We start from the raw sequence: 12,878 nt of genomic DNA, 5'->3' as shown, positions 1-12,878 counted from the left end.
AGATGAGATCACTGAGGGAGAATTTAGATATCCGGTGAGAAGAGAAGCAAGAAAGAAGTCAATATTTAAGGGGACATGGAGGAAGAGGAATTTGTAAAGAAGACTGTGAGAGGGGATTCTTAGGGTTTGAAGTGATTGAAATAAAATCAGGAGAGGTATCTCCTAGAAGCTAATAGTATACAATTTTTTTTAAAAAGTGGAGTTTCGCTCTTGTTGCCCAGGCTGGAGTGCAATGGCATGATCTCGGCTCACTGCAACCTCTGCCTCCCGGGTTCAAGCGATTCTCCTGCCTCAGCCTCCCAAGTAGCTGGGATTACAGGCATTCACCACCATGCCGGGCTAATTTTGTATTTTTAGTAGAGATGGGGTTTCTCCATGTTGGTCAGGCTCCTCTCAAACTCCCAACCTCAGGTGATCCGCCCAGCTCACCCTCCTGAAGTGCTGGGATTAGAGGCATGAGTCACTGTGCCCGGCCTAGTGTACAAAATTTTAAGAATGAGGGAGTAATCATTAGTGTCAAAGGCTACAAAGAGGCCAAGTAGGCAAAGGACTGATATAAAAACCATACATAATCAAAAGACAGAAAGAAGACTGGAAGGAAATATGAAATACACAAAACATTAATCAGAGTCATCAGCATGGGGAATTATGGGAGTTTTTACATTTATCAGAGTTATTACTATTGGAGATTATAGGTGCTTTTATATTCTATTTTATAGTTGTTTATCTCAGTGTTCCCAGTCCACTCCAGTGCATGTGGACCAAATTTGAACAATGAGAAAGAATACCTGGGGAAATTTTAGAAGGCTATTAGAAGACTTTCTTCTAGCCAAGAGAGAATAACAGGCACTGGATTTAACCTCCTGCCTAAAACAATTATAAAGCAATAGGCCGGTCATGGTGGCTCACGCCTGTAATCTAACACTCGGGAGGCCAAGGCAGGTGGATCACCTGAGGTCAGGAGTTTGAGACTAGCCTGGCCAACACAGAGAAACCCCCTCTCTACTAAAAATACAAAATTAGCTGGGCGTGTTGGCACATGCCTGTAATCCCAGCTATGGGGGAGGTTGAGGCAGGGAAATCACTTGAACCCCAGAGGCAGAGGTTGCAGTGAGCGAGATAGCACCACTGCACTCCAGCCTGGGTGACAGAGTGAGTCTCTGTCTCAAAAAGAAAAAAGAAAAAAGAAAAATTAAAAAAAAACAATTATAAAGCAGAAAAATTATAACATAACTGTTTCTGGTAGTGCAGGACACTGATCCTTGAAAGAGAACGAGAAAAAAAATGAGTCCTAATACTGCACAAGTTTACTGTCTGGAAAGTTTCCAGGCTGTAGTGCATAAAAGAGTAACCTAGGCAGAGCTGGGAGATTCTCTGAGTTGAGGAGACAGCTGATTATTCAAGGAGGCCAAGATGGCTAGAATTCACAGGGCAGAGTATCAGGGGGAGAAAGTTGCATAGAGAGAACTCTAGAGATCTGCAATGGGTTCCCATTAAGTCTTCCTCTGAGTACTAAAGACTGTATGCATATGAGGAAGCTACTAGAGGCTGGAGAAAACACACTTCACAGAAACAGGTGGAGTAATTCTTGGAGTTCACACAGGTTGGAAATAGTTCATATTCCTAACAACCAGGGTGAATAAATCTCATAATATATTGAGCATGGGAAAAATACCCAGAAGGATATTGCCTCATAATACAGCCAAATTAGTCCTAGAATAGACTGTGCTCTCAAAGCTTCAAAGCAACCTCAGAGGCATCAAACTGTTTCCAAGCAAGTTAACTGCATCCTGAAACAAAGCTCAAAACAATTAAGGAATAAAAAAGCCTAGCACCCAACAATGTAAAGCTTACAATATTGGCATCAAACTTACCAGACATGCAAAGAGGCAGGAAATTATGGTCCATAATGAGGAGAAACTCAATCAATAGAAACAGGCCCATAATGACACAGATGATAGAACTAAAAAATAAGAACAATAAAACAGATTTTATAAATACATTTCACATGTTTAAAAAGACAGAGGAAAGCATGAGCATGTCGAGGAGAGGGAAGGAAGATGCCAAAAACGCCTAAATCAAACTTAAAGAGATGAAAATTGCAATATTAAGATAAAAATATACTAGATGGAACTAACAGATTAGATGCTGCAGAAGAAATATTAGTAATTCGAAGACATAGCAATAGAAACTATCCAAAATAAAACATAGGAAAAAATATGTAAAACAAGGAATGAGCATCAGTGAACTATTAGTCCTTAATATATGTATAATTGGAAATCCTAAAGGAAAGGACAGGGAGAAGACAGAAGAAATACATGAAGAAACAATAGCCCCCGAATTTCCAAACTTAATAAAAATTGGAAACCCACAGATCCAAAAAGCTCCATGAATCCCAACCAGAAGAAACATGTAGACAACACACTAAGGCACACCATAATCAATTTACTTAAAACCAGTGATAAAGAGAAAACCTTCAAACAGCTAGAGAAAAAAAGATGATGCAGAGAGGAGCAAAATGACATGGGATGCCGAGGCAGGAGGATCACTTGAGTTCAGGGATTTGGGGCTGTGGTGTGCTATGATCACACCTGTGAATAGCCACTGTACTCTAGCCTGGGCAACAAAGACCCTGTCTCTGAAAAAAAAAAAAAAAAAGATATCAGACTTCTCATCTGAAATTATGCAAACCAAAAAAGAGTAGTGCAACATTTTTAATGTGCTGAAAGAAAAACCGCCAACCTAGAATTCCATACCTAACAAAAATGTTTTTCAAAAATAAAGGGAATTGGCCGGGTGCCGTGACTCACACCTGTAATTCCAGCACTTTGGGAGGCAAAGGCGAGTGGATCACTTGAGGTCAGGAGTTCGAGACCAGCCTGGTCAATGTGGTGAAACCCTGTCTCTACTAAAAATACAAAAATTAGCCAGGCGTGGTGGCGTGCACCTGTAATCTCAGTTACTCAGGAGGCTGAGGCAGGAGAATCACTTGAACCTGGGAGGTGGAGGTTGCAGTGAGCCGAGATCATGCCACTGCATTCCAGTCTGGGTGACAGAGTGAGACTCCGTGTCAGAAAAAAAATAAATAAATGAAGGCAATCAAACTTACTATGAAGTCATAGTAATCAAGTATTGGCAGAAAGATATACATATAGATTAATGGAACATAATTAATAGTCCAGATAAAAAACCTTACATTTATGGTCACTTGATTTAGACAAAGGAGCAAGGACAACTCAATGAGGGAAGGAATAGTCTTTTCAAGTAATGGTGCTGGGAAAATTAAATATCCATGCATAAAAAAGTGAACTCAAACCCTTACCTTACACCATATACAAAAATTAATTCAAAATGGATTATAGACCTAGACACTGGAGCTAATACTATAAGACATCTATAAGAAAACATAGAAGAAAAAAACTTCATGGCCTTTGGTTGAGCAAAGAATTTTTAGACATGACACTAAAAGTAAAAGCCATAAAATACAATTTTGATAAATTGGACTTTATCAAAATAAAAAAATTTTGCATTCAAAAGATACCATTAAGAAAATGAAAACAGAAGCCATAGGTTGGGATAAAGAACTTGTACCCAGAATTTATAAAAAAAAGTTTACAGCTCAATAATAAAAAAGAAAAATAACTCAATTTTTAAATGGGCAAAAATTTTGAGGAGATGCTTTACCAAAGAAGGAAAACAGATGGCTAATGAGCATGTGAAAAGATGCTCAACATCTTTGTCAACAACATGCAAATTAAAATCATGATGCAATGCCACTATACCATAAGGGCAATAATAAAAAAGATAATTCAGGCATGCACCTGTAGTTCAAGCTACTCAGGAGGCTGAGGCAGGAGGATTGCATGAACTCAGGAGTTCAAGGCCAATCAGAGCAACGTCGTGAGACTCCACCTCTTAAAAAAAAAAAAAGATAGTACTCAAAATATCCAATATCAAATGTTTGTGAGAATGTGGAGAAATTGGAACCCCCATGCATTGCTGGTGAGAATGTAAACCAGTATAACTACTTTGGAAAACAGTTTGTCAGTTCCTCAAAAAGATAAGCACAGACCTGACACAGCGGCTCAGGCCTATAATCACAGCACTTTGGGAGGCCATGGCAGGAGGATTACTTGAGGCCAGGATTTTGAGACCAGCCTGGGCAACATACTGAGCTCTTGTCTCTATTTAAAAAAAAAAAAGATAGGCACAAATTCAACAATACAACCCAGCAATTCAATTTCTATAAATCTAACCAAAATAAATGAAAATATATATTACCTTATGACATATATGCAAATGTTCATAGCAGGATTATTCATAAGAGGCCCTCACAAAAACAGAAACAAACTAAATGTTCATCAGTTGGTGAATGGATAAACCTAATGTGGTATATCCATAAATGGAATATTATTCAGTAATGAAAAGGAATAAACTACTGATACATACCACAATATTGGTGAATCTTGAAACATGATGCTGAGTGAAAGAAGCCAGGAGCAAAAAAATTACATGTATGATTCTATTTATATAAAATCTATAGGCCAAAACAAATTTAAAGAGACAGAAAACAGGTTAAGCGGTTGCTTGGGTTGGGGTAGAAATGAAGAATAATTATTATATGCACATTGGGAAACATTTTGGGTGGTGGAAAAGTTCTAACGCTGGATTGTGATGATAGTTGCACAACTCTATTAATTTACCAAATGACTGAATTTATACATGTATAATAGGTAAATTTTACAGTATGTAAATTATACCCCAATACAGTTGTTTAAAAGAAAACAAAGAAGAAATAAAGACTTTGACACATTTTTTAAAAACGGAAAAAATTTATCACCAGCAAAAACATCACTGCAAGAAAAGTTCAAGGAAATACTCCATTGAAAAGGAAAATCATGCCAAATAGAAATCTAGATCTATGCAAAGGAGCAAAGCACTAGAGATAAAAATATATGGGTGTACTATCTATTGCTGTATAACAAATTATTCTAAACTTTGATGGCTTAAAACAACACACATTTATTATCTCACATGGCTCAGTCTTGGGAGACAACTCTCCACGGCATTTATGCATATCTTGTATCATCTTTTATCATCTTTGTTCTAAACTATCTTTTTTTTTTTTTTTTTGACAAAGCCTCTCACTGTCAACTGGTCTGGAATGCAGTGGCACGATCTTGGCTCACTGCAACCTCGCCTCCCAGGTTCAAGCAATTCTCCTGCCTCAGCTTCCCGAGTAGCTGGGATTACAGGTGCCTGCCACCACACCCAGCTAATTCTTTGTATTTTTAGTAAAGAGGGGGTTTCCCCATGTTGGCCAGGCTGGTCTTGAACTCCTGACCTCGTGATTCGCCCACCTCAGCCTCCCAAAGTGCTGGGATTAAAGGCATGAGCCACCACGCCCAGCCTAAACTATCTTTTAAAGGATGTTTGTAGGGTCTGGAGTGGACCTCCAGCAAACTCCAACAGACCTGCAGCTGAGTGTCCTGACTGTTAGAAGGAAAACTAACAAACAGAAAGGACATCCACACCGAAACCCCATCTGTATGTCACCAACATCAAAGACCAAAGGTAGATAAAACCACAAAGATGGGGAGAAACCTGAGCAGAAAAGCTGAAAATTCCAAAAATCAGAGCACCTCTTCTCCTCCAAAGGAACACAGCTCCTCTTCTCCTCCAAAGGAATGCAGTGCGAGACTTCGTCAAAAAAAAAAAAACGCAGCTGAATGGAGAATGACTTTGACAAGTTGAGAGAAGAAGGCTTCAGAAGATCGGTAATAAAAAACTTCTCTGAGCTGAAGGAGGATGTTCGAACCCATCGCAAAGAAGCTAAAAACCTTGAAAATAGACTAGATGAATGGTTAACTAGAATAAACAGCGTAGAGAAGACCTTAAATGACCTGATGAAGCTGAAAACCATGGCACGTGACTACATGACGCATGCACAAGCCTCAATAGCCAATTCGATCAAGTAGAAGAAAGGGTATCAGTGATTGAAGATCAAATGAATGAAATGAAGTGAGAAGAGAAGTTTAGAGAAAAAAGAGTAAAAAGAAAGGAACAAAGCCTCCAAGAAATATGGGACTATGTGAAAAGACCAAAATCTACATCTGACGGGTTTATCTGAAAGTGACGAGGAGAATGGAACCAAGTTGGAAAACGCTCTTCAGGATATTATCCAGGAGAACTTCCCAAACCTAGCAAGGCAGGCCAACATTCAAATTCAGGAAATACAGAGAACACCACAAAGATACTCCTCGAGAAGAGCAACTCCAAGACACATAATTGTCAGATTCACCAAAGTTGAAATGAGGAAAAAATGTTAAGGGCAGCCAGAGAGAAAGGTTGGGTTACCCACAAAGGGAAGCCAATCAGGCTAACAGTGAATCTCTTGGCAGAAACTCTACAAGCCAGAAGAGAGTGGGGGCCAATATTCAACATTCTTAAAGAAAAGAATTTTCAACCCCGAAGTTCATATCCAGCCAAACTAAACTTCATAAGTGAAGGAGAAATAAAATCCTTTATAGACAAGCAAATGCAGAGAGATTTTGTCACCACCAGGCCTGCCTTACAAGAGCTCCTGAAGGAAGCACTAAACATGGAAAGGAACAACTGGTACCAGCCACTGCAAAAACATGCCAAATTGTAAAGACCATTGATGCTAGGAAGAAATTGCGTCAACTAACTAACAAAATAACCAGCTAACATCATAATGACAGGATCAACTTCACACATAACAATATTAACCTTAAATGTAAATGGGTTCAATGCTCCAATTAAAAGACACAGACTGGCAAATTGGATAAAGAGTCAAGACCCATCGGTGCACTGTATTCAGGAGACCCATCTCACATGCAGAGACAAACATAGGCTTAAAATAAAGGGATAGAGGAAGACCTACCAAGCAAATGGAAAACAAAAAAAGGCAGGGGTTGCAATCCTAGTCTCTGATAAAACAGACTTTAAGCCAACAAAGATCAAAAGAGACAAAGAAGGCCATTACATAATGGTAAAGGGATCAATTCAATAAGAAGAGCTAACTATCCTAAATATATACGTACCCAATACAGGAGCACCCAGATTCATAAAGCAAGTCCTTAGAGACCTGCAAAGAGACTTAGACTCCCACACAGTAATAATGGGAGACTTTAACACCCCACTGTTGACATTAGACAGATCCATGAGATAGAAACTTAACAAGGATATCCAGGAATTGAGCTCAGCTCTGCACCAAGCGAATGGACCTAATAGACATCTACAGAACTCTCCACCCCAAATCAACAGAATATACACTCTTCTCAGCACCACATCCCACTTATTCCAAAATTGACCACATAGCTGGAAGTAAAGCACTCCTCAGCAAATGTAAAAGAACAGAAATTATAAAAAGCTGTCTGTCAGAACACAGTGCAATCAAACTAGAACTCAGGATTAAGAAACTCACTCAAAACCGCTCAACTACATGGAAACTGAACAACCTGCTCTTGAATGACTACTGGGTACATAATGAAATGAAGGCAGAAATAAAGATGTTCTTTGAAACCAGAGAAAACAAAGATACAACATATCAAGATCTCTGGGACACATTTAAAGCAGTGTGTAGAGGGAAATTTAGAGCACTAAATTCCCATAAGAGAAAGCAGGAAAGATCTAAAATTGACACCCTAACATCACCATTAAAAGAACTAGAGAAGCAAGAGCAAACACATTCAAAAGCTAGAAGAAGGCAAGAAATAACTAAGATCGGAGCAGAACTGAAGGACAAAGAGACACAAAAAAACCCTTCAAAAAATCAATGAATCCAGGAGCTGGTTTTTTGAAAAGATCAACAAAATTGATAGACCGCTAGCAAGACTAATAAAGAAGAAAAGAGAGAAGACCCAAATAGACGCAATAAAAACTGATAAAGGGGATATCACCACCAATCCCACAGAAATACTACCATCAGAGAATACTACAAACACCTGTATGCAAATAAACTAGAAAACCTAGAAGAAATGGATAATTTCCTGGACACATACACCCTCCTAAGACTAAACCAGAAAGAAGTTGAATCCCTGAATAGACCAATAACAGGCTCTGAAATTGAGGCAATAATTAATAGCCTACCAACCAAAAAAAGTCCAGGACCAGATCCATTCACAGCCAAATTCTACCAGAGGTACAAAGAGGAGCTGGTACAATTCCTTCTGAAACTGTTCCAATCAACAGAAAAAGAAGGAATCCTCCCTAACTCATTTTATGAGGCCAGCAAACCCTGATACCAAAGCCTGGCAGAGACACAACAAAAAAAGAGAATTTTAGACCAATATCCCTGATGAACATCGATGCAAAAGTCCTCAATGAAATACTGGCAAACCGAATCCAGCAGCACATCAAAAAGCTCATCCACCACGATCAAGTGGGCTTCATCCCTGGGATGCCAGGCTGGTTCAACATATGCAAATCAATAAACGTAATCTAGCATATAAACATAACCAAAGACAAAAACCACATGATTATCTCAATAGATGCAGAAAAGTCCTTTGACAAAATTCAACAGCCCTTCATGCTAAAAACTCTCAATACACTAGGTATTGATGGGACGTATCTCAAAATAATAAGAGCTATTTATGACAAACCCATAGCCAATATACTGAATATTGGGCAAAAACTGGAAGCATTCCCTTTGAAAACTGGCACAAGACAGGGATGCCGTCTCTCACCATTCCTATTCAACACAGTGCTGGAACTTCTGGCCAGGGCAATCAGGCAGGAGAAAGAAATAAAGGGTATTCCACTCACAGTTGCTTCAAAGAGAATAAAATACCTAGGAATCCAACTTACAAAGGATGTGAAGGACCTTTTCAAGGACAACTACAAACCACTGCTCAATGAAATAAAAGAGGACACAAACAAATAGAAGAACATTCCAAGAATCAATATCGTGAAAATGGCCATACTGCCCAAGGTAATTTATAGATTCAATGCGATCCCCATCAAGCTACCAATGACTTTCTTCACAGTATTGGAAAAAACTACTTTAAAGTTCATATGGAACCAAAAAAGAGTCTGCATTGCCAAGACAATCCTAAGCCAAAAGAACAAAGCTGGAGGCATCACGCTACCTGACTTCAAATGCTACTACAAGGCTACAGTAACCAAAACAGCATGGTACTGGTTCCAACACAGAGATATAGACCAATGGAACAGAACGGAGCCTCAGAAATAATACCACACATCTACAACCATCTGATCTTTGACAAACCTGACAAAAACAAGAAATGGGGAAAGGATTCCCTATTTAATAAATGGTGCTGGGAAAACTGGCTAGCCATAGCAGAAAGCTGAAACTGGATCCCTTCCTTACACCTTATACAAAAATTAATTCAAGATGGATTAAATACTTAAATGTTAGACCTAAAACCATAAAAACCCTAGAAGAAAACTTAGGCAATACCATTCAGGACATAGGCATGGGCAAGGACTTCATGACTAAAACACCAAAAGCAATGGCAACAAAAGCCAAAATTGGCAAATGGGATCTAATTAAACTAAAGAGCTTCTGCACAGCAGAAGAAACTACCATCAGAGTGAACAGGCAACCTACAGAATGGGAGAAAATTTTTACAATCTACCCATCTGACAAAAGGCTAATATCCAGAATCTACAAAGAACTTAAACAAATTTACAAGAAAAAAGCAAACAACCCCATCAAAAAGTGGGCAAAGGATATGAACAGACACTTCTCAAAAGAAGACAGTTATGCAGCCAACAGACACATGAAAAAATGCTCATCATCACTCGCCATCAGAGAAATGCAAATCAAAACCACAATGAGATACCATCTCACACCAGTTAGAATGGCGATCATTAAAAAGTCAGGAAACACCAGGTTCTGGAGAGGATGTGGAGAAATAGGAACACTTTTACACTGTTGGTGGGACTGTAAACTAGTTCAACCATTGTGGAAGACAGTGTGGTGATTCCTCAAGAATCTAGAACTAGAAATACCATTTGACCCAGACATCCCATTACTGGGTATATACAAAGGATTATAAATCATGCTGCTATAAAGACATATGCACACGTATGTTTATTGCGGCACTATTCACAATAGCAATGACTTGGAACCAACCCAAATGTCCATCATTGATAGACTGGATTAAGAAAATGTGGCACATATACACCATGGGATAGTATGCAGTCACAAAAAAGGATGAGTTCGTGTCCTTTGTAGGGACATGGATGAAGATGGAAACCATCATTCTGAGCAAACTATCACAAGGACAGAAAACCAAACACCGCATGTTCTCACTCATAGGTGGGAATTGAAAAATGAGAACACTTGGACACAGGAAGGGGAACAACACACACTGGGGCCTGTTGTGGGGTTGGGGGAGGTGGGAGGGATAGCATTAGGAGAAATACCTAATGTAAGTGATGAGTTAATGGGCGCAGCACACCAACATGGTACATGTATACATATGTAACAAACCTGCACGTTGTGCACATGTACCCTAGAACTTAAAATATAATAATAATAATAATAAAATAATTTCAAGAAGTCAGAAAAGAAACAAAACAAAACAAAAACAATCCTCCTGCCTCAGCCTCCAGAGTAGCGGGGATTACAGGTATGCACCACTGCTCCCAACTGTTATAGGATTTTTCGTATGTCTTGTATCAGAGTTATTGGTGAACAACTATTACACCCCAAAGTCAGAAACCATTTAGTCAACTTTTGTGACCCCTGGTATCTAGTGTATAATAATCTTACATGTAATGGAAGCAGTAAAAAATTTGTTGATTAAATTTGAAAAAAATAAATAAACAAAGGATGTTTGTTTAGCAAACAGCCTTGGAAGATGGTGAAAATGTCTCTCTCCATGGCAGAGGGCTGATATGTTTCCTGATTCATCCAATAAAGATAATATCTTTGGGGTGAAGGTTGGGCAGGTTTACTTGCAGCCTTTAGCTTTTAATCATACACTATGAATGTAGAAATTGACTTCACAGTGTTTTGTCTTGTATGGCCCAAACACACACTTAAATATTTACAGCTATGATATGCTCCAGGAAATACCTATACCAGGAGGTGGTTGGGGAAAGGAGGGATGGGGAGGTGGGAAGAGAAGAAACATGAAAAAGATTGTATAGTGGGAATAGAGTGAGGGTTGGAGGAGAGAACTTCACAAAAGAAAAATGTAATGCACTGCAACATATAGTTCAATAGAAGCTCTTTGGTTTGCAGGACAGTGGCTAACTCAGCAGACGAACCAGAGCTTCCTGCCCTTTGCAGATGGCATGAAGATAAGAGTTTGCCAAACAACTAAGATGGGCTCTTGGTTGAGCAGAGAAACTACAACATGAGACGCACAGAGCCACCCTATTGCCCTACTGTCATTCAAGCTTAAAGGAGACATATCTACAGACAGGGTTTGAGCCTAGTAATGGTGAGAACTTCCTTGGGTGTCTCAACAGCCTGGAGATGAAATTCCCAAGAAGGCAGAAAATAGAGGTAGCACATTGGTTTTATTGCTTTTTATTTATAATTATAAAAGTCATGTGTGCTTATTATAAAAATTCAAACAGTACAGAGGATATAAAGGGGTAAATAAAAACCCTCTCCCTGCCAATTTCACTCTTTAGGGATACCTAATGTCAGCAGTTTCTTGTGCATGCTTCTATACACTTTCACTTTTATTTAATGTTTCTCAAAGTAATATATGCAGAACGCTTTTAAAAAGAAAGCCACATAAACACAAAGCTTGTAAGAAAAACCAATAATCCCTGTCCTGCCTCTCCCCCCGTATTTTCCCAAGTCCCTTTTCTCCAAGGTAACCATTTTAGACATTTTTTAAATAGTCTAATCTTGGAAGTGACATTTTAGAGGGTTCTTCTGGCATTTATATATCTCTGCTTTTCCTAAATAATATGCTGCTAATGCTAATTTTTGATTGATCAATTTTAGACATAAAGTAATGAATTCTTGTATAGTGGATTCAGGATTTAGCTCTCTTATACCGCTGTCCCAACTGCTTCTTCTCCCCTATACTCCCAATAGAATTGTACTACAATTTTTTTGCTAAATCAGTATTTAGTATTTACATTATTATGCCTTACAACTATTTACTTGTTATGTTATTACAAGTACACCAAAATTATATATTTTTTTGTTTTTTTGAGACAGGGTCTTACTCTGTCACCCAGGCTGAAGTGCAGTGGCATAATTTGGCTCACTGCAGCCTCCGTGCCCCCAGCTCAAGCAATTCTTCCACCTCAGCCTCCTGAGTAGCTGGGACTACAGGTGTGTGCCACCATGTGCAGCTAATTTTTGTATTTTTTGTAGAGACAGGGTCTCACTATGTTGCCCAGGTTGGTCTTGAACTCCTGGCCTCAATCCACCCTCCTGCCTCGGCCTCCCAAAGTGCAAGGATTACAGATGTGAGCCACCATGCCCTGCTCAAAATTATATTTCTTTTCCTATCTTTGCTTTTCCTAAATCTAATAGTGCCTTGGTTTTTCACCTGCTTAATTTTCTTTGTAATTATTACGTATAGTTAATTCTTCTGAAACTTTACAATAATCTTTCACTACAGTTTCCCTTGTAGTCAATTATATCAGGTAATCTGTCTGTTCCAATTTTTCTCTTGAAAAATTGAAAATCTCCTAGACACTCCCGGAGACTCACTTTCTTATCTGATTGCACCCTAGCCCTTCCGCTTAGCTGTCTTCCCAGCACTTTTCTTCCCTGTCGTCCTGAGAATTCTTTTTTGCCTTTTTCTGAGTTGGGATTCCTGTTGCCTAGAATTTGTATCTTCCTCTTTCTTAGTTTGCACCCTTGTTTGGGAGATATCTATTCCAGTAGCTTCATCAGTTTTAACCTGATGATA

At 38.9% G+C, this 12,878-nt stretch overlaps 1 long non-coding RNA gene across 4 annotated transcripts in view; it reads left to right on the top strand.

The window, feature by feature from the left end:
• LOC112427588 (uncharacterized) overlaps positions 1 to 12,878 on the top strand; it is a 125,627-nt gene that overhangs the window by 68,132 nt on the left and 44,617 nt on the right. For all 4 annotated transcript variants that reach the window (XR_011610801.1, XR_011610803.1, XR_011610800.1 and 1 more), the window contains one exon: positions 11,237 to 11,503. This is a non-coding gene — a long non-coding RNA (uncharacterized lncRNA). The remainder of the gene's footprint in view (positions 1 to 11,236; positions 11,504 to 12,878) is intronic.

This window comes from Macaca nemestrina, chromosome 12 (assembly GCF_043159975.1).
Source record: "Macaca nemestrina isolate mMacNem1 chromosome 12, mMacNem.hap1, whole genome shotgun sequence".
Taxonomy (NCBI): domain Eukaryota; kingdom Metazoa; phylum Chordata; class Mammalia; order Primates; family Cercopithecidae; genus Macaca; species Macaca nemestrina.
This window is presented reverse-complemented; position numbering and strand designations above follow the sequence as displayed.